The sequence below is a fragment of the Pongo pygmaeus genome, chromosome 22 (assembly GCF_028885625.2).
Source record: "Pongo pygmaeus isolate AG05252 chromosome 22, NHGRI_mPonPyg2-v2.0_pri, whole genome shotgun sequence".
NCBI lineage: Eukaryota > Metazoa > Chordata > Mammalia > Primates > Hominidae > Pongo > Pongo pygmaeus.
The window spans coordinates 50,250,866-50,272,798 of NC_072395.2; the positions used below are offsets into that span (position 1 = coordinate 50,250,866).

The 21,933-nt window shown below is 43.4% G+C and overlaps 1 protein-coding gene across 1 annotated transcript in view; it reads left to right on the forward strand.

Moving 5' to 3' along the window:
• Positions 1-728: 728 nt before the first annotated feature.
• DYRK1A (dual specificity tyrosine phosphorylation regulated kinase 1A) overlaps positions 729-21,933 on the forward strand; it is a 148,970-nt gene continuing 127,765 nt past the window's right edge. Inside the window, exon 1 of the mRNA XM_063659748.1 lies at positions 729-836. The gene's annotated coding sequence lies outside the window, so the exon portion shown is untranslated. The remainder of the gene's footprint in view (positions 837-21,933) is intronic.

The window sequence follows — 21,933 nt, forward strand, 5'->3', positions numbered from 1 at the left end:
CATTTACTGCGAGTTTTTTACATCTAATATTGTTTGTAAGATTTTATCTGTTGTTACATTTGGGAAGTTTATGAAAAAAATTGGTTATGAACACTATCACAAGGTGGCAAAATCAAGCTTAGAAATCAATTAGTGACTCTGCTGTAAAGTAGTATATATATACACACACATTCTTTTTAGCTACACTTATTAAATGCCATTAGAGTTGGTACAAAATACAATTTTTAGCTGGTGGCTCTCTACCGATTACAACGCAGCCAGCACAGCATACTTGGGTTTTCAAGCCTCGGGAGCTCACCCAGCAATATATAGCCAGGATATTAATAAAGAGTTTTGATGGTTAAGGACAAGCAGGCAAATTAAGACTCTGGAAACCGAGAAGGTGTACAGAAAAAATCAGAGAGCTGGACGACAAAGACATAGTACTAGCACAAGGGGATTCATCTAAGGGGCATTCCGATGGAGCAGGCAGGCTGCGCCCAGAAAGGTGGGGAGGGGTTGGAAGCAGATGGGCAGGCACGGGCGAGCGTGCACAGCCTGAAAAAGTTTTCATGATGGTTCCAGCCTAATTTCCCAACGCTGGTCTTGGGCGCCACAAAACCTGAGCGGCCCGACCGGAGCCGGGTGCCAGCCTCAGGGCCGCCGGGCCCGGCGCAGCGTCCGGAATTCCTGCGATGTCTGGGGCGCGGCGGTGGCTCCTCCCCGCCCCCACCACGGCCTCCGCCGGCATTTTCCGGCTAGGAGGCCCGCCAGCCCTTCGAAGAACCGGCTCCACGCGCGGCCGGTCGCGGCCGGCGCGCTTCCCGCGGAGAGGCGAGCGCGGCGCCCGGACCGCGGTGAGAGCCCTCCAGGCCCGGGCGCGCGGGGTGGGCTTCCTGGGTCCCCGCCCGAAGGCCGCGGCGCCCCTCCCCCTCCCCCGCCCCCGCCCGGGGCAGCCCGCCCCTCCCCCCGGAGCGGGCGGGGCTGCGGGCGCCGACGCGGGCGGGGCTGCGGGCGCCGACGCGGAAGCGCGGGGCGCTAGGGCTGCGTGGGCGGCGGCGCGGGAGGCCGCGCGCGCTCCCCGGGCCGCAGTCGGCGCGGGCGCGGGGCGGGGCGAGGCGGCCGGGAGGCTGCGGGCGCTCGCGCACAGGCCTGGCCGCCGCCTCGCCCCCCCTTCCCCAGCCCCTACCCTCCCTCGGCCTAGCCGTCCCCCTCCTTTCCCCTCCCCCGGGCGAATCACGCGCCCTCCTCTGACACTCGTAGCGGACCCGAGCTCCGAATTTATCCTTCACGTGACCTGAGGGGGTTGGGTGGTTGGCTGGGGACAGAGGAGGAGACGGAAAGGAGGGAACGGAATCTGCCGTTACCTGAGCAACAGGCCCCGCCCGCCGGCTCAGGGCCGGGGGGCGGGAGGAGGACGTCAGCACGTCAGCCGGGGTTTTGCGTTTTGATTGACAGTTGCTATAGCGACCGGGTCGGTCCGTCGCCATTTTGTTGGTTGGTTTTTTTTTAAACCCTTTCGCTTCCCGCCCGAATAATAATAAAAAGCCCCATTGGAGTGAGGCGGGGGTGGCGGCGGCAACCGCGGCGGGCGTATCCGGGGAGACTGCTGCTGTCGCTGCTGCTGATCGCGGCCCAGGTCGGCCTCAGGGAGCGGACACCCCGAGCGGGGGGTGCGGGCGCCGCCGCCGCCGCCGCCGCTTCTGCTGCTGCTGTTCCTGCTGCTGCTGCTGTTGGTGCCGCTGCCGCCGCCGGCGAGCGGGCGGGACCGGTGTGAGTGCGAGTGTGTGTGCGAGGGAGCGTGTGCGAGGGCGAGTGTGCGCGCGAGTGTGCGGGTGTGTGCGAGTGTCTGTCTGTGCGGGGACTCGGGGGCGGGCGGTTCGGGCTCTCCTGGCGGAGGAGCCGCCGCCGCCGCCCGGGCCCCGGCGCTTCTCGCTGCGCAGGTTCGGAGCGCGCGCCATTTTGTGAGATTTACAAAATCTTCCTCGGGAAGAAGCCGCCGGCAGCAGCCGCCGCTCGGCGCCCGGCCTCGCCGACGCCGCCCTCTGCGCCGGGCCGGGCCGCGCGGCCCCGCCGCCGGGAATCGGGGCCCGGGGACTGCGGTATTTGCCGGGGAGGGGCCTGTCGCCTCCCCGGCCCCGGGCGCCGCTGGAACCGCGAGCCGAGGAGAGACTGAGCAGGCTGCGGCGCGGCCGGGAGCCGGAGCGCCGGGGGCGGAGAGAGGCTGCCGGGGCGGCGCTGGCTGCGGAGGCCGCGGCGGGAGCGCGGCGCGGGAGCCCGAGGCTGAGACTCACCGGAGGAAGCGGCGCGAGCGCCCCGCCATCGTCCCGGTGAGTGTCCGGCCCGGCCGCGGCCGCGCCCGGGCTGGCGCTCGGCTCCCCCGGCGGCCCGCAGCCGGGCCCGAGCTGAGGCCGGCCGGGCGGAGGGAGGGACCTGCCATTTTAGGAGGAGGCGCCGCGGGCCCTGGGCCGGTCGCCGGGGGAGGGAGCCTCAGGCCCGGTCCGGGAGGAGCGGCGGGCGCGAGCGGAGGGAAAGTTGCGGAGGGTGGGAGCGGGGGCCGCGGCCTCCGGGGAGCTGGGGCCTGGGGGGCCGTAGACAGCGCCAGACCTTCACTGGCCGCCGGAGCGAAGGGGTGGAGGTTGTCTTCCTCCTCCTCCTCCTCTTCCTCTTCATCCTCTTCCCCCAGCTCCTCCCTCGTCCCTCCTCTCGGTCCCCACCAGTGTGGGAACCGCCGGGGTGCTTCGCAAGGACAATGCACGGGTTAAGAAAATGGGGCCGGCTGCCGGGTGGGCGAGGACGGCGGGGCCGGGCCGGGCGCCGGCGAAGGTCGGGAGCCGCTGCCTGGGCGGCCCTGGGGGTCCGCGCCGGAGCGAGGGGCACTCACTGGCCTCCGAAGTTGGGCGGGGAGCGCGAGTGTCCCCGGCGGCTCGGGTTGGAGGGATGACCTGCCCGGCAGCCGGGGGAGTTGGTGGCTGAGGAGAGGTGAATTAGAATAGATACCTGTGTATCGCCACAAAACTTCACGAGTTTATTTATAGGCACAAACCCACTCTCGCTTCGGAGCCACCAGAGCTGCTGAGTAGCTCAGCACTTGGCGAAAGGCTCCTCCCTAATCTGAAATAGTTAAAAATGGTAAAATTAGTGAGTCAGTGACTCTGGTTCCTTGCCTGTGCTTTTCGCCCAACCCTAGGTGACACGAATCCCATAATCTGGGCGCAGCGCAGGAATGCTAGCACCATTTGGTTCTTGAATTCCGCCCAAATTGTCAGAAAATACGCCTTAGAACATTGTTTTCACAAGTGCCAGGCTGTGTTCTCAGGGTTTTCAGTGGATCGACCAGCTTGCTCAGCCAGTAGGAACTGTTCCCATTTTACAGATGAGAGGGTGAGTCTGGAGAGGGGCTGGTCTAAGGTCATACAGCTGGGACTCCAGGAGCCAGGAGGCTGTAGCCAGTCTGGACTTGTGAATCATTAGGGTGTAACTCATTATTAGAAATACTGGCAAATTTTGGAGTGATTCGTGTTTAATGACTCAGGGTTCTAACCTAGAGGTTGTGTCCCCGTAAGGTTTTTAGCATGGAATTACCTTTGTGGCTTGCCGAGGCCGAAAGGTAAGATAATGGTGATGAGCTCTCTTAATAAACTTTTCAGGCCTTCCCCCCCCCCCCCCCGAGAAAACTATGTAGTCAATTTTTGAATGAAAGGAATTAAAAATATTCCTTGGTGTGTTTTGTACTTCAAACAATTTTGATTATAGTCATTTTCTGAGTATTGATGAGTCATAAGAAAGTTTTGTGTAAAGTTATTTTTAGTTATTCTTTGAATGCTTAAGGGTTCCTTTGTGACCCTTTTATAGTTTATGTGTCCAAAGTATTAATGAATATACTTAGCATTTTGATTTTGCGGTGTTTTAATAATTCAGGGGAATTACTTTTAGCTTTTGTTTTCTTAAATTTCTCATATCTTGATCAGTTACTTTAGGAGAATATTGTTTTCAAGTAGACTTTTAAAAATGTGAGACCAGAAGTAAAGTTTCATGTGCTAAGGTTTTAAACTGCAGAAGATCATTTCAAAGAAACTGGTTATGAAAAAAGCTTACTTGATTATAGTCAAGATTTTTTACGTATACTTCAGGTATCCCAGTACTTTGGAGGATTTTCCCTGGTATAGCAGTAGTGTTTATGGTAGCTGTCCAAATTTATTTATACTTCAAACCATGCCAGAAAGTTAAGGACTTCTGTCAATGTCTGCACCTAGTTCTCTTGTAAGACTAGTAATAAGTTCTCTTGTAAAAAGTTTATTTTTACCTCAAGAGAGGCATAAGCTCAGAGATTATTACAGGAGGAAGGGTCACCCCTTGTGTTTGTGCCATGAAGGCACACTCCTTTTTACATAGTGGGTGTTGAAAAAATATTTGAAGAAATAGACCTGAATGAATGGTAATTATTGGTAGGGATGGGAAATGGACTAAATGACCTAGTGAGATCTTTGAGATCTAAGTATAAGATCATCTCTTAAACCTTTTAACAATATTTTGGTGGAACCTATTAGAAACTTAACAAACACATTATTATGTGCAAGATACTTAAAAATAAGTCCAGTTTTTTAGAGGCAGTAACATTTAAGATAATTTAAAACATTCCATATTAGTGCAATGTCTTGTTAGGGAATGTGGACAGTAAAAACGACCATTTGTTAAATTTTTTTTTCCCCTCCAAAATATTGTCTGATGTTTGCTCCTTGGTGTTATTTATGGAGAGTTACTGTTTATGACTTAAAGATATGGGGGTGGAGAGGCCTAGGTAACTGCAACAATGTATTTAAGTAATTTACATTAGGTTTTTAGAGTGCTATGACTATCTGCAAAAGGAAAATTCAAGATACCTTGTTATAAACATGGTATACAGTGACCTTTGGCATGCATTTTGTTTTGTAACTACACAAAGAAAGTGTTAATTTGGATTGAATCTTGGTTTTCACTTGAAAACCTTTTTTTTTTTTTAAGAAATAGCTTAGAAATTTAGACTGCCCTGAGGTGTTTTCGTGTGTCTGTTTATGGTTGACAAGTATCTAGTTATGAGAAGAAAATGTGTATAGAATTAACTGTATTATAGGCGAGAAGGGAGTTGCCTTATAATCTTGTGCCACTAAACACAAGATAGTAGAAGAGTGGGCTTCACTTGTGATTTTCTTGGTATTTGTGATTAGGTGTGTGCCAATTTGTCTTTGCTTTGGCATTAGCTTTCCTCATATTTTAGAGGGCTTTCACATTTCCTGTACACACACAGGAAACAGTTTCACCCCTCCCCAAGAAAAAACTTATCTAAACCCAGCAAAACCCAAAAACTTCCAGAAAGTCTTTATCAAGAACTTAGTTCTTCATCCCCAAAGTTGTGTGAGTCTTATTTTGTAGTAATCATAAGCAGTTATTTAAACTGAACCAAGAATCTTTACTTTCTGTTGAGTGTTTTGGTGATTTTACCTCCATATATGTTCGTCTATTTTCGATTTAGAAGTAAAGATATTACCTGAAACTATTAGTAATGTTTCCTGAAACTTGATACTAACAGTTTGCTCTGTGAAAGTGAATTGTGTGACCAGTATAATAGCACCTTATGTATATATGGTGGTTTTGCCTTTTAAAAGGCTTTTTACCAGATGTTATCTTGACTGTTGGGCAATTTTCTGATGGCTAGAGAGGTGGTAATTTATAACCCAAAGCTTGCTCAGCTTTGGATTAAAAAGTTTGGAGAGTTAAAATTTGTGTTTAATTACTTGGAAAAATCAGCAAATTATATTAAATTACCTAAAATTTCTTCTCAGTTGCTCCCAAATGAAGAAAGCTTTTTGAAATCTTGCCTTATGTCAGTGCTACAATGTTAAGCTAGAGTTGTAAAGTTTACCATAGAGTGTTTGAAAGTGAAATGTAGACTTCATGTGACTAAAATAATCATTGAAGGTTCATGTTGGGTAATTGAAGAAAGATCTTATTTGTTAATGTACTGGCTACAAGCAGCCTTAGTTTGATTATTATTTTTTTTGTATATGGAAACAAAATGATTTGGAAATACTGCACTGTGTAAGCCAGCTAGGTATTTAAAAAGTTAAGCTTTTGCTTTGAAATCCTACTTCCAGAGTACTAAAACGAGTGAGAATTGTTTATTGGAGATAATACCCTACATTGAACACCTGAAATGGCGTGGTTTCTCTTGGGCATATATGTTTTGCTAATGTAGAACCATTTTGGTGTCTTGGCAGTTGGTTCTTATACCAGAGCTATGTATCTTCTCTTCTAGAAAGCGATATTTAAAAGTTTGTATTAGTGTTAAAACTAAGTTTTGACAAGTTACATAATTTTTTTTTGGTTTGGGGCAGATGCTCGTATCTGATATATAGTGAGTAATAGCTTAAAATGTGTCTTTGTTCTTGTCAGTGAATATTCTTGTTTTATCTCCCCATGTTAGAAAAGTTTGTTTTAATTGATTTTTTTTGGAGGGGCCCAGTGAACTGGCTTAACATAGAATGAAACTGGCTTTCAGCATCAACTCTTTTAAATAACATCCCTGTTCATTAAATAACCCCCTAATTTTTCTGAGTGTATAACATTTCCAATGACAAGATTTGATTTTTTAATTTTTAAAAAAGCTTTCACAAAAAGCTTTTCTGTATTATCATTATCTATATTATTTGATAATAGAGCCATTTTGGCATCTTGGCAGTTGGTTCTTCTACCAGAGCTATGCATCTTCTCTTCTGGGTTTTTCACAAAAGCTTTTGCATGTCCATAAAATGTTATGGACATGTATGGTTAAGGCTTGCATCTTGGCACCCATGTATTTGGGTAAAAAGATGCTTGAGGCCTGGCGTGGTGGCTCACGCCTGTAATCTCAGCACTTTGGGAGGCCGGGGTGGGCGGATCACTTGAGGCCAGGAGTTCGAAACCAGCCTAGGCAACATGGTGAAACCCTGTCTCAAAAAAAAAACAACAAAAAACAGGTGTGTTAGTGCCGCCTGTGGTCCAGGCTACTCAGGAGACTGAGGTGGGAGGATCACTTGAGCCTGGGAGGTGGCGGTTGCGGTGAGCTGAGATTGTGTCACTGCACTCCAGCCTGGGTGACAGAGTGGGGCACTGTCTCAAAAAAAAAAAAAAAAAAAGTCAGCTTGAACTGTGACATCTGTCTGTCTGCTTGCTATCCAGTTATAGACAGCAGTTGAGGCAGCATGATACTGTGGAAAGATCCCCTGCCCATGAAACCATGAACAGAGGCTCCAGAGTCTGGCTGATCTGAGTCTCAACAGGTTCTGTTGGCTGTGTGACTTTAGGCACAGTGATTTCAGCAAACATTAGTTCCCTCATCTGTAAAATGAGGTTGATAGTATTAGCATAGGAATCTTGTGAAAATTGAGATAATGCATGTACATTTCTTCATGAATTTCTTTCTTCTCCTTTTTTCTCTCCTCATCTTCATTCATACTCATTCTGTGATCCTAGCATAAATATTTTCTTCAGAGAGGCCTTCCCCAAACCAGGTAAGCTTCCTTGGCCATGCATTCTTTTTTTGGCTAAGCAGGACCATTTGTTTTTCTTTCGCAACCCTTACTGCAAATATAATTATTCATATATGTTCTTATTTATAATTGTTCATTAAATTTCATTTAATATAATTGTAAATTTAATTTTTTCAGTAGATTTTAAAGTCCATTTGGAGAGGAATAAGTGTTTCTTGATCATGGCTATAACTCCAGTGCCTGGCACATAGGGGAGTTCAGATTCATGGAATGACAGAATGCGGAACCTGTATGTTGAATCCTTCCTGACTACCACTCCTTAGCCATGTCATCTTGGGCAAAACAGCTTCTCCTCGCTTCACTATCCTGTATGCCAGATATAGATAGCACTGGCTGCCCTGCCCAGGATTTTGAGAATGTGAAATGAGACACTGTAATGAAGTGCTGAAGTGTAAAATGCCATATAAATATAAAATGGCACAGTAGCAATAATCTCAGTAATGGGGTTATTCAGTAGGAAGCTCTATTGTGACTTAAAGTAAGAGTATAGAATTTTAGCTTTGCTGAGTTGGTTGGTAGCTAATATTTAAGAGTTACAATAAATTTAAGCTTTCTTATATGTACTAGTTAGAATGTTGATGGGCCTGTTTTTGACTAAATACAGTGGCTTAAATGAGAAGTTTATTTTTCCTTCATAAAACAACAGTATAACTTATCTAAGGCTGATATGGTGGCACCACGATATGAGGGAGCTTGGTTCCTTCTGTCTTGTTGCTTTCCTGTGCTTACCATTTTCTTCATGGTACAAGGCAGTTTCCCACTACATCCACAGTCCAGGACTAGGATTTTGGAAAGGCACATTCCATCCCTTTAAAGACAAACCTGGAAGTTGCATACATGATTTTTGTTCATACCCTATTGGTCATAACTTAGTCATGTGGCCAGTTTAGATACAAAGGAGTCTGGGACATGTGGTCTTTGTTAGGTGGCTATTTGGCTGAAAATTTGTCTCTACTGAAGAAGGGGAGAATGGGGGATGATTAAACATTGCCTGTCACACTTTGAAATGTTTTGGGAGAAGCTTCCAGAAATAGACTTTGAAAATACAATGGATTGCACTAGTTAATAAGTTTATTTTCTGTATTTAATCATTAATTTTTTAAACTATGGTATGTGAATTCAAATAGACTATTATGCAAAATATACGTAAGGGGTCAGATTAGAAAAACGTGGCTATACTTTTAGTAGTGAAGGGATTTTGGGTCTAATAACAGTTATTTTACTGACGCTTTATTTTCTGATAGAAACATGGTTCTTGATTGCTGTGCTTGTATTATGTAAACAATATTTGAAATCTGAGCTTTTGCATTTAGTGTTAATAGTCCACTGAACCAACTGTATGTCTTCCTGCTCATACCCTCAGCAAACAATGCTGCAGTAACACTCGCATGTTGTCAGGATGTCATAAAGATTTGAGTCACCGAACACTGCAAGAAGGATGATAGAGATATTTAAACATACATTTACTATCTGGTATGTTCCTCTTGAATTCCTGTGGGTTTGAAAAAAGAAATATAAATACCTAAGATTCCTTTAAACTGTAAAATATTATTAGCTCTAGTACAGACTTGGGAAAACTAATGGTTCCCAAACAGTCTTCTGGAGAACTTGTCAAAGTTAAGAGATTTCCAAGCTCAGATGCCTCTCTTTCTGTAGGTTTAGAGTGATGCTCTGGAATCTGCTTTCTTTTTTTTTTTTTTTGAGACAAAGTCTCGCTCTGTCGCCCAGGCTGGAGTACAGTGGTGTGATCTTGGTTTACTGCAAGCTCCGCCTCCTGGGTTCACGCCATTCTCATGCCTCAGCCTCCCAAGTAGCTGGGACCACAGGTGCCTGTCACCACGCCCGGCTAATTTTTTTGTATTTTTAGTAGAGACGGGGTTTCACCATGTTAGCCAGGATGGTCTCGATCTCCTGACCTCGTGATCTGCCCGCCTTGGCCTCCCAAAGTGCTGGGATTACAGGCATGAGCCACCGGGCCTAGCAGGAATCTGCTTTCTTAAGGACTCCAGGTAATCCTGATGCAGTAGGAACATTTTGAGAAACACCGATACAGTTCATTTTTCACATATTAGAGAAGGAGGTGGGTGCAGAGAAGCTGAGTGACTAATCATTGCCTCAGAATAAGCAGGCCTGGGACTAGCGTTGTTTTTCCTGACTCTTGGTTCTTTGTTCTTTCTACAGAAGAGGGAATAAAGGACAAGGTGTACAGAGTGCAGTGGGATTTTATAGGAATAGTTATCATCTTAAAGTAAGTATATGGCTTTTAATATGGGAGTTCATGTCTAGTGAATGGTTGGTCCAATTGTCCTTTTTGCCCTGTAGAAAAATAATGTGAATATTTAAATACTCAAGTGAATGTTTAAAGGTGAAGTGAATATTTAAAGGTGAGAAGCTGAAGGTTTTAAATAAGGTTTTGTTAGTATCAGCACTATTGTGGGCAATGCATATACAGCATTAGAATAGATGTATAGGCAGCTACTTACTTGACATGATTAGAAGGAACAAAGGTAGTTCTTGTCCTCAAATTACTACTTTTCTCTTAGGTTGGTTGTAATTTTCACTGTTGGAATTCATTTCATTAGATTAAGGTAAAATCTGGAATTCCCTAGTTTAAAATTAGAATATTCCTAGAGGAATATTCCTTTTTTTTTTTTTTTTTTTTTTTTTTTTTTTAGATGGAGTTTCACTCTTGTCACCCAGGCTGGAGTGCAGTGGCACAATTTCGACTCACTGCAACCTCCGCCTTCCGGGTTCCAGCAATTCTCCTGCCTCAGGCTCCCGAGTAGCTGGAATTACAGGCGCCTGTCACATACCCGACTGATTTTTTTGTTATTTTTAGTAGAGACAGAGTTTCACTATGTTGGCCAGGCAGGTCTCCAACTCCTGACCTTGGCCTTCTGAAGTGTTGAGATTATAGGTGTGAGCCACCACGCCCAGCCCTGGAGGAATATTCTTTACCCGTTACAAGGTTAACAGTTTATTTTTATCAGTTATTATTATTAGATCTAGCCTGAAAACCCATAGCCCTAAATTGGAACAGGCATGCCTGTTTTTGCACCCAAAAGTTGCCTTTTGGCCCGCCAAGCCCCCCTATTCCCATACCCATATAAACCTGAAACCGCAGGCCCCACAAGCAGACGAGGAGATGAAGAACAGAACAACGGAACGGCGCGGCAGAGAGAAGAGAAGGAGTCTGAGTGGTGGGAGGAGTTCCACTGGGAGTGGTCAAAGGGGAGAACAGCCGTTTAGTGCAGGTGTCAGTCCAGAAATCAGAATGATGCCTGCACTAAGAATGTTTTGGAAAGGAGGGAAGAACACAGTACATGTGCCCTTTACTGAGAAAAATGAAGGGTATGTTTAGGCCAGGCGCAGTGGCTCACGCCTGTAATCCCAGCACTTTGGGAGGCCGAGACGGGTGGATCACGAGGTCAGGAGTTCAAGACCAGCCTAGCTAAAATGGTGAAACCCCGTGTCTACTATAGATACGGAAATTAGCTGGGTGCAGTAGTGGGTGCCTGTAGTCCCAGGTACTTGGGAGGTGGAGGCAGGAGAATTGTTGGAACCCTGGAGGCGGAGGTTGCAGTGAGCTGAGATCGTGCCACTGTGACAGAGCAAGACTCCGTCTCAATTTTTTTTTTTTTTTAAGAGTATGTTTAAGAAATGTCACCTTGTGGTATGGTCATGGGAAGGTTCATATGAGTATTCTCTGGTGGCCAGAGGTTGGTAGCGTTAGCTTGCTTCGATGGCTTCCTGTCACTGAGAGAGTTGGTAATGGCACTGTGGGTAATTCTGCCTAGGACCCTGTGCTTGATTAACTACTGGACTAGAGGGAGTGTCCCTGTTTTCTTACTGTCTTATTTCTTAGGGCCCGTATTTGAGCAGTGTTATCAAACATACAAGGTACGGTTCTGATCATCTAGGATATTCTAGTTTTTAAAGAGATCCACAAGTAGTATATAGTTTAAAAAAATAAGCTCTGTGGAATGATAGCAGATCATTTCCCCCTTCTCATGTTCCATAATAATAACTGTTCAGTTTTTCCTGCCAGAAATGTATGCACGTGTATATATACACACACTATTATATATATTATACTTCCAGTATGTATTGTGTTAGAAAACTATGTATGATCCCATTATTTTTAAGTGCATAGACATTAGGTGTGTGTGTGTATGTGTGTATGTACACAGTGTCTATGTATTTAAAATCTAAACCAAATGGGATCATACGTACTAAACACACAGTTTTGCAACTTAAGCTTTTTATTTATTTAGTTAGTTTTTGAGACGGAGTCTCGCTCTTTCCCCCAGGCTGGAGTGCAGTGGCGCAGTCTCGGCTCACTGCAAGCTCCGCCTCCTGGGTGCACCCCATTCTCCCATCTCAGCCTCCCGAGTAGCTGGGACTACAGGCACCCGCCACCACGCCCGGCTAATTTTTCGTATTTTTAGTAGAGATGGGATTTCACCATGTTAGTCAGGGTGGTCTCCATCTCCTGACCTTGTGATCCACTTACCTCGGCCTCCCAAAGTGCTGGGATTACAGGTGTGAGCCACCGCTCCCCACCAGCATTTTTTTTACTTGACCTATGTTAGAAATATTTGCATGTCAGCTCACAGAGTTCCCAGTTTTTAAAATTTGGGACAGAGTCTCGCTGTCACTAAGGCTGAAGTGCAGTGGCACGATCATAGTTCACTGCAGCCTTGACCTCCTGGGTTCAAGCGATCCTCTCACCTTAGCCTCCTGAGTAGCTGAGATTATAGGTGTGCACAACCACGCCCAGCTGATTTTTAAATTTTTTGTTGAGACATAGTCTTGCTATGTTGCCTAGGCTGGTCTTGAACTCCTGGCCTCAGTGATCCTCCCATCTTGTCCTCTCACAGTGCAGCTGTGAGACACTGCCCAGCCCCTATTGTTTTTAATGGTCGGAAAGTATTCTGTTTTATGAATGTACCTCTATTTAGTCAGACTGCATTAAAGGACATTTAAGTTCATATTTTTGCTCCTTTAAACAGTGCTGGTGTGTACTTCCTTGCATGTATAGTTGTGTTCTGTGAGTATTGGCCATAGGATGTCTATTTATAAGGAAAGTGGCTGGTTGGCCAGGTATATGGATATTTGAATATGTATTGCCATATTGTCTTCCAGAAAGTAGCAGTAGTTTATGCTTTCACCAGCAGCATCTGAGAGTGTATAGTTTCTGAAATCTCACCAACACTGTTGTTATCTTAGATTTTTGTGAATGTAATTGGTGAATAATGATGTCTAGTTGTTTGGATTTGCATTCCTTTAATTATGACTGAACACCTTAAGTTGTGCTATAAGATTTTTATTTTAAATAACAAAATAATTCATTCTTCATCAGATATATGTTATAGTTAAAGTATTTTCTGGGGTCAGGCGTGGTTTCTCACGCCTGTAATCCCAGCACTTTGGGAGGCCGAGGTGGGCTGATCACCTGAGGTTGGGAGTTTGAGACCACCCTGACCGACATGGAGACACCCTGTCTCTACTAAAAATGCAAAATCAGCCGGGTGTGGTGGCACATGCTTGTAATCCCAGCTACTCTGGAGGCTGAGGCAGGAGAATTGCTTGAACCTGGGAGGCGGAGGTGGTGGTGAGCCGGAGATCACGCCATTGCACTCCAGCCTGGGCAACAAGAGCGAAACTCCGTCTCAAAAAACAAAACAAAACAAAAAGTATTTTTTGGGTTCCCTTTATTTCTTTACTCTGTTGATTGAATAACTGATGTTTTGATAAATTGTAAATACCTACAGAAAAGGGGGCTCTTGTTCTTCAATTGAGTAAACATTTGCATGTCCTCTGTATGAGATATGAGTCGTGGTAGAAGCTTTTGATTACAAAAGTGAATAAGGTTTGGTTACATCTGCTTTTAATGTTGAGATAGGTGTGTGAATACAGGAAAACTTGAACACAGATAAGACTATGGCCGTTAACAGTTAGAGGGGTTGATATGTGGAGAGCTAGAAGAGCACAGGAAGTAAGACAATTATGGGGATTCGAGTGTGCATTGTGGAGGAGATGGGACTGGGTCTCGATCTTGAAGAGCGGATAGGCTTTTTATGGTGGAACCTGGGGACTTGACAGTCTACTGGAGGGAGTCATGTGGGCAATGGGTGGTGGTGGGAAATGAAGGTGACTTTGAAGAATGACAGAGTCATATGCCTGGAGCATCAGATGAGGGAGGGAGAGTGAGTTTGGTATGCTTAGGGAGTGAAGGGGACACTTGTGGACATGAGAGTGGTATTGAGTCTTAAATATTATAAAGAATATGAATTTGGGGCGATTGAGGGTTTTTCAGCAGGGATTAGGACAGATCTGTGGGTTGGAGAGAGGTGACACTGTAAGAAGGAGGGTTTGGAAGGCAGGACCATTCTAGATGTAATGTATAGGCATGAGGGAATACGAAGAGGTGAAAAGTGGGAGACAGATGGGAAAACCTTAAAAATATTCTTAATTATACTTTAATTTCCAATAGACCAAAGTGAGTATTTCTGGATTTAAACAGCAACATGGCCAAGTTTTCGGAGATAGGAAAGAGAGTATTAAGCTTTGTTGGCAGTATAGTAAAAGGTTCTAGGAATGCAGTGATTAGGTTTTAGTGGGACATGGAGAATATGTCCTACTGAGGACCTGAAGGAACTGTTGAGGAACTGAAGATAGAATTATTATTGTAGTTCAGACCTTAACATTAGGAAGAGGTGGAAATAATTTGCAGCACCATTAAATATGAACTAAAAAATAGGGCAGTGGGAGAAGGCAATGTTTGAAGCTGTGACTGTAAAGGGAAAGGTTGTATCGTAATTCATGGTTTGGAAAATAGAGAGTAGCTGAGCATGTGAGCAATTTTATTTTTTTCTGAGCATCTTAGTATTTGCCTGAAAAAAATCTCATATGCTCTTTATTTTTACATGTATCCTAATTGGAAGATTGGTTATTTAAAAAACATTTATCTTGTAGAGTGATAGAACTATTTATTGAGCCACCTGCTGGTGCCAAATATAGAAGAACCTGGGGCCTGGGAATCAGTGCTGAAACAAAGGCCACTCCTGTCCTTGCTGTCATGGATGTTACGTTCTGGCTGGGGGAATCTTTAATAATTCTTGAGTAGGCCTAAGGACTTAGTCTAGAATAGATATAAATTAAATTTTCCTTAAAGCGAACATAGAGTCTATAAAATGGAATAATTTTTGATGTTGCTTTCTGAAGGTCAAAACATTTTTGTTTCATTTTAGAGTCCTTTTAACAGTTCATTTTGACTTAAAAGTTTGTTTGGATAAAAATAGGACTCTAGCCCTTAAGACAAATACTGTCTGTTGAAAAATTTATTCTGATTTGGTTATTTTCCCTCGAAAAGAACAACTGTTACCACAGTGGTGTTTTTTACTTTATCTTTACATCAAATGTTCGTTATTGAGAGACATTGCTTCTGTGTTATAAAAGATTGTTTTGTAAAGGTTTGTTGAAACAACAATGGTAAGAAAACTAATAGGATCTCATTGAGTATTTTACAGTTTAATTTTTTTTTTGTATTTCGTTGTTGTGGTTCTGTAGTACAATTTAAAACATCAGTGAAGCTAGGTAAATTTACCTAGGAATTGGCCTGAAGGCCCACAGTTACTCAGCAGTATTAGAGACAGCTATGCAAAGGGAGAAGCCAGGCGTTTTAAGATTCATGGGAGACAGTTTGTAGGAAGGCTGTTTGCTGAATAAGACAAAGATACGGACATGCAAAGTAAAGGATGTGGGCCTATAGGGAAGGTCAAAGAATAAGGAAAGTTCCCTTGAGTGAGCAGAAATGGAAGAGGGATTTAAGCAAATAGATGAACAAGAATTCTCTCTCCTAAAAAAAAAAAAAACCTACAAAATTGTTTAATGATTTATTATGACTTTTAGGGTAAAGACCACACTAGTCACAGGATCTGGAAGCCCTGCCACCTGAATGATCTGGCTCCAGCTTACTTACTGCCTCTTCTCACCAGTCTCGGGATCATGTGACTACTGGCTCCTGGTCTTTGCATATGCTGCTTCCTTGGCTTGGGATCATCAGTTCTATCAGCTCTTCTATCACTTCTATCAGCTCTTCGTCTTAAAAATCTCATGTCTCCTTGTACTCTTCCTTCATAACGCTTATTAGAGTTGATAATTTTTTAGTGCTTATTTGATTAATGCCCTCCAGAGATCAGGACCAGTAGTATTTTGCTCTCTTTTGCAATCCCAGTGGTTGGCAGGGTGCTTGGCACATACTAAACACTAAATAAACAGTTGTTGAATGAATCAGTGAACTACATGTTTTGGTCTTTACTAGTTGGTCTCAAGGACCAAAAACCTACAGTAGGAAGATGTTTGTTGGACTAAGAGATGAGCAGGAAATATGAGAGCTTTGAGGAAAAAGGAAAAGATGAAATTTTTTAAAGATAGGATTAGAAAGTTCTATGTAGTCAGGAGAAAAAAATTATTCGTGGAATAACTCGACAAATGCATATGAAATGCCTACTATGTATTGAGAATTAGATACTGGAAATGTGGAGTGGAAAGATTCTGTCTTCTATATTAAAGGAGTGTATAATTGTAGTAGTTTACTGAAATGGGGACAGTCCTTAGTGGTTGTTTGGAGCAGGTGTAAGTTGTGGAGAGGGATCATCCTGGATCAGGATATTCTTCACTGTTCTAGCCTACACAGTGAAGTTCATTCAGCAGTTATATCTGGAATGTAGCTCTGGCATTTGTAGTAGCTTTCAGGTGCATATCGAATATAAGTGCTATAGCCAGGTGTGGTGGTGCGCAGTCCAGCTACTCAGGAGCCTGAGGCAGGAGGATTGCTTGGTTCTGGGAGGTTGAGGTTGCAGTGAGCTGTGTTTGTGCCAGTGTACTCCAGCCTGAGTGAGTACACTTTGAGTGAGACCCTGACTCAAAAACAAAAATAACAACAAAAATCCCTGTAGCTTTGATTATTTGTTTAAAGACTGACAGAATAGTTAAAGTTCATTTGGATTCTTTTTGGCTTTAACTTCTTCAAGTTTGGACAACAGAACAAGAATGAGGAAAAAGTTTGTAGTATGGACAAGTTTTCAAAAGAATTGAGTCGTGTAGTTAGAAAATTGAAGCTGTTGATCTTGTCAGGTGAATGAGCTTTCTTAAAGCTTATAAAGGGATATGTTTGAATATAGTTTTGTAACCTTTTTCAGTGACTAATTTCTGTAGTAAATATTTGGAAAAGCAAATCATCACATAATTCCTGCAGGTCTCTTTGTGCCTGGCTCCATGCTAGGCTCTTGGGAAATAATAGTGAATCAGATGGATATTCATGGTTGCTGCCCTCATGAAGCTTGCTTGCTTTTTTTTTTTTTTTAATTAAATTTTTTTTTTTTTATAGTGATGGAAATCTCACTTTGTTGCCCAGGCTGGTCCAAACTCCTGGGCTCAAGTGATCCTTCTGCCTCAGCCTCATGAAGTGTAAGCCACTGTGCCTAGCAGGTGAAGCTTTCAGTTAGTCAGAACTCCCTGGAGTGAGTTTAAAGGAAAACCTGGCTTGTGGATTGGGTGAGCAGTTCTATTGATTTACTTATTTATTTATAATTTCTTGAACTTCGTTTTGGTAGCACCATTTTAAGCTACTTTAAACTACTTGTTGCTTTATTTCTGGTAACATAGGGAGTGTGGGATCACACTTATTTTACCAAGGTAAAATAAAAACTTGGATCTTCAACCTTTTGGAAGATTATTTTCTAGAAAAGGTATTCTTGTAAATCTGAGTTTCTTCTCTTAAAAAGCAGGCTACTATTTAGTAACAGTAACAATAGCTACTATTAATCAGTTACCTGCAGCAGACCAGCCACTGGCCTACTGAATGAATAACTATTTATTATTAGTTATTTTAATATACCTAGAAAGTGATTGGTATTATCCCTGTTTTATAAGTTGCAAGGAAGTAAATCATAGTAGATTGCATATGCCACCTCCAGATAATAAAAAGCCTAAACAGTTAAGTGCCGTAAAGTTGAACATTTAGAGAAAAAGAAGAGTTTCTGTAACCCATTAACTGAAGAAATAGATAAAAGTTCTGGCATGCTGGGATTGATACCTTGTGCTATTGGTTCATTAGTTTTTTTGGATTATAAACAAGATAATCTAACACCTTTCTATGTTTGGGGAAGTCTATCTTAGGAGTCTTTGTGGGAGGGAGAGTGATCTCCACCATTAAGAAAGCTAATTGTTCACTTTCCCCACTGCTTTTGCAGTTAGGATGCAATCCTGTGGCCTCCATGACTGGCTGTGCTTGACTACCTCAGAGGCCAGTGATCTGCAGAGGCAGGCGGTATGTAGAATCTGTATTCTCTAGTCAAGGAGGGCTGGGAATGGGATAGCAGCTTAACTTTTCCATAGGCAGCAGTGACTGAGATTCCAATTGCAACACTTAGTGCTTGGTGTTAGTATCAGTATAAGTTGCCGTGCCTGAGTCTTGTTTGGTCTTCACTGGACCATATCTGTGGTTTGAATTTTGGATGTTCTTGACTGTGTAGCTTTCCAGCCTGGTCCCCATGGGGTTTTCTGTGAGTTACCTAATACACTTTAATAACTTCCTTTCAGCTTAAACAAAGCCAGAGCCAGTTTCTTTGTTTGCAACTAAGAACCTTTACTTGGAAGATGCTAATTAAGACAATAGGTAATTCCAAGGAACTCTCCTGGGTCAGGTTTACCTGCATGTAGATTAGAATTTACTGAGAAGAGTTCACAGTATATATTAAGTGAAATACTTAGAAACCTGTTTATTGATTTAATTAGTTTGCTGAATTTGAGTGCCTCTTCTTGGCTGGGATATGTTTTAGGTGTTAAGGATACAGGAGTGACAAGATTGACAAGGTCCCTGCACTCACAAAGCTTATGTTCCATTGTAAGATGTAGAGTAAACACGAAAGGAAATAACATAATTACAAAAAGTGATAAATGCCATGAAAAAAATAAAGATGGGGTGATGTGATAGGTAATGGGGTGTGTGTGTATGTGTGTGTGTAGGAGTTGTATCTTAGTGTAAAACATTTAAACTTCACTGTCAGGAATCATGGCTTCTGCTTTGGAGTATTCTGAATTTGCCTTCCTACTGTAAACATCTAGAAAACTGGACAAAACAGAGGGAAGAACCGTTTTCAGATATCAGATAATAGGTAGCACAGAACTGTGATCCCTGACAGATGGGAACCAACTGAGATGAGCCCTGTGATGGCCAGTTTTCTGCTTGAAGGCACTTTTCACACCTCAGTGCAGGAAGGGGATCCCAGATAAAGCCATGTGGCCCCACTAAGTTGAGAAAACAAAGATTGGAGTTAGGGGTAACCAAGGGTGGTTGTCATTTGAGGAGCAGAGTTCCAGAGAGGAGGGAGCTATACTGAGAAAGAGTTCTTATACATCTACTTAGTGGTCCCCTTAAATGTTTGATTATACATGTATAAGGTGAAGTTTCACAAAATAACAGTTTCTGGGGGAGCTGTAAGCAGAACAAATCTCAGAGTTTACAGAGGGCTGAGAATTATTTGAGTACCTTGTAACCAGAGTAGAAATGCAGGATTCATTGAGATCCCAGAAGAGTTAATGTCTTAGTAGTGGGGCTAAACTAGTCTTGAAGACTCCTAACTTTGCCTGAAAAAAGCTTAAAAGCAAGCCTTGAAAGAAGCAAACTAATCTGAAACTAATGTAATTGCCTGTTACTACAGTGCCCAACATTGTTTAAAGGAATATAGCAGATCCCAATATTAACCATGTAAAATGTCCAGCCTGCAATCAAAAATTACTAAATGTGTAAAGAAGCAGGTTAACATGACTCGTAATTAGGAGATCAAGCAGTTGAAACCTAGAACTCACACAGATGTTAGGGTTGACAGACAAGGATATTAAAGCAGTTATTGTATTTCATATTCTGAAATATTGTATTTCATGTTCTGAAAGTTTGGTAGAAACGTGGAAGGTATACAAAAGACCCAGATCAAACTTTTAGCAGCAAAAATTATAATACGTGATATGAAAAATACACTGGATTGCATTAATGGTATTTTAGACACTTAGAAGGAAAGATCAGTGAACTTGAAGACACAAGAGAAAACTTGGTCAATAGAAATAGTAATGACAGGTAATAGAATTAGCAGACAAGGTTGTTAAAATGGCTGTCATAAAATGCAGGATCAGATTGTGGTTAATGTTGACATCTTGGACGTGAGGTTTGCTTAAGAATAATTGTGACAAGCAGAAGTTGGCTTCATATATACATCTACATGAAGTTAGAGTAGTTGAAAATCAGTATTTGAGCAGAGCAGGGAGTATGGTAGAAGAACTTTATTATGCAGCAGTATGTTTATCTCTTGCTAAATGACAATATCACCACAGTTAGTAGCTTCAAACACGCACTTCCATTTATTGTCTCAGTTTCTGTGGGTCAGATGTCTGAGCACAGTTTAGCTGAGTCCACTGCTTTAGGGTCTTAGAAGGCTGTAAAGATGTTGGCTGAGGCTGTGGTCTCATTTGAGACTTAACCACAGAAAGATCTCTTCTAAGCTCATATGGTTGTTGGCAGGATTCTGTTCTTTGTACACTGTCAGACTGAGGGCCTCAGTTTCTTGCTGTCAATCAGCAAACATTTGCCATCAGTTTCTTGCCATGTGGTCCTTTCTGACACACCCACTTACTTTTGCAAAGCCAGTAAAAGAGTCACCTTGCAAGAGGTGTACATCTTAAGTGTCGTTAACTGTGGACATGACATCCCATTACCTTTGTTGTATTCTCTTGCTTAAAAACAAGTCACAGGTACTGCCCACACTCAGGGAGAATGGTCTGCACAGGATGTGAACACTAGGAGGTGGGTCATGGGAGCCTCCATCAAAGTTCTCTGAACTTTTCTTTCTTATCGCTTCGTGACTTGTTTCACCGGAATTTTAGAGCTATTAGGCTTTATTGCTTTAAGAAAGCACTTTTAGTATTACCATACCATGTTCTTCTAGTTAATGGAGAAATTAGTCTGAAAGATTTTCCCTCTGTTTCTGCTCTTCTTCCCTGAAATTTGCTCTGCAGACCGCTCCTCCTTGAGATGGTATGAAGGAAATAAGCCTGGGGAAAATTACCTTCTTGGAGATTGACAGCTCACATTAGCATATTGTAGGAAGCCTTCTTTGCACCCGTTAACATAGTTAGGGCAAACTTTATTAAGCTTGCCCTGAGCACTTTATAAACGTACACACACCACTAGCCAGTAAGGTATTGTTTTCATTTAACCTATGATGAAACAGGCTTAGAGGTGAACTAATTTTCCCATTTTAAATGGGAAGTGGTTGATAGGGTAGGATTCAAACCAGGCCTTAGTTTCCACTCTTAGGTTTTATTCTGTATTGCTTCTATATTATGGCGAGTTGTATAATTATTTCACTATATATTAATATTACAAGGTAATACTAATAGAAATAAAGTGCACAATAAATGTAGTGCGCTTGAATCATCCCCAAACCATCTCTCCACCCCCAACCCCCACCCTGTCCTTTGAAAAATCGTCTTCCACGAAACTGGTCCCTGATGCCAAAAGGGTCAGAGACTGCTGCTGTCGAGCAGTACTTGTCAAACTTTCTCACATTGGGGCCTTCATGGACGAAATTGAAGACACTGTTTTGGGTAATCTGAGGGTTTTAGGGGATCTTTGCACATCTAAAACATCTGTGGTGCTGTGTGCCACACACAGCAGTTGGCAAGCTCTGCCCTATAGGTAATTACTTTTTCCTCAATTCTTTTAGCTGCTTCTTCAATTTTCTTGTCTATTCTAAACAATGTGCTTATTGTATCAGGATGCTTTTGGATGCAACTATTGAACCTGACCCATACTGGCTTAAAATAAGAGGACTTCACTCACAATTGAAATTCCAGGGGACAGGCTCAGGGGCTAATTGATTTGGTAGCGCAGTAATGTCTTCAGGGCCCCAGGTTTTCTCATTTCCCCCTTTAGTGACTGGCAGGCTCTATCGTCAGATTAATCAGATGGCTGCGGCAGTGTTAGGAGTTGGATTCAGATGCAACAATGTCCGTGGGAAGAAGGGAAAATTGTTTTTCTTGTAGCTGGATAAGAATGTGGAACCTTGGCCTAGGAACACGCCCTGGATTCAGGAAACACTCACTAGAAAGGGAAATGGGATTACACTTAGACCAGTTAGTCTCACTCCTGGTACTGGGCACGCTCTCCTTGAGCACATGTCTAAATGGACGTGGGTTCCCTGGCACTGGGCATGCTTTCCTTGAGCACATGCCTAAATGGAGGTGGGTGTGCAAGTGGGTTCTGAACAAAATAAGCTTCTGTTAGAAAGAACGAAAGGGAATTTGGAGGCCGGGCAGGCAACCC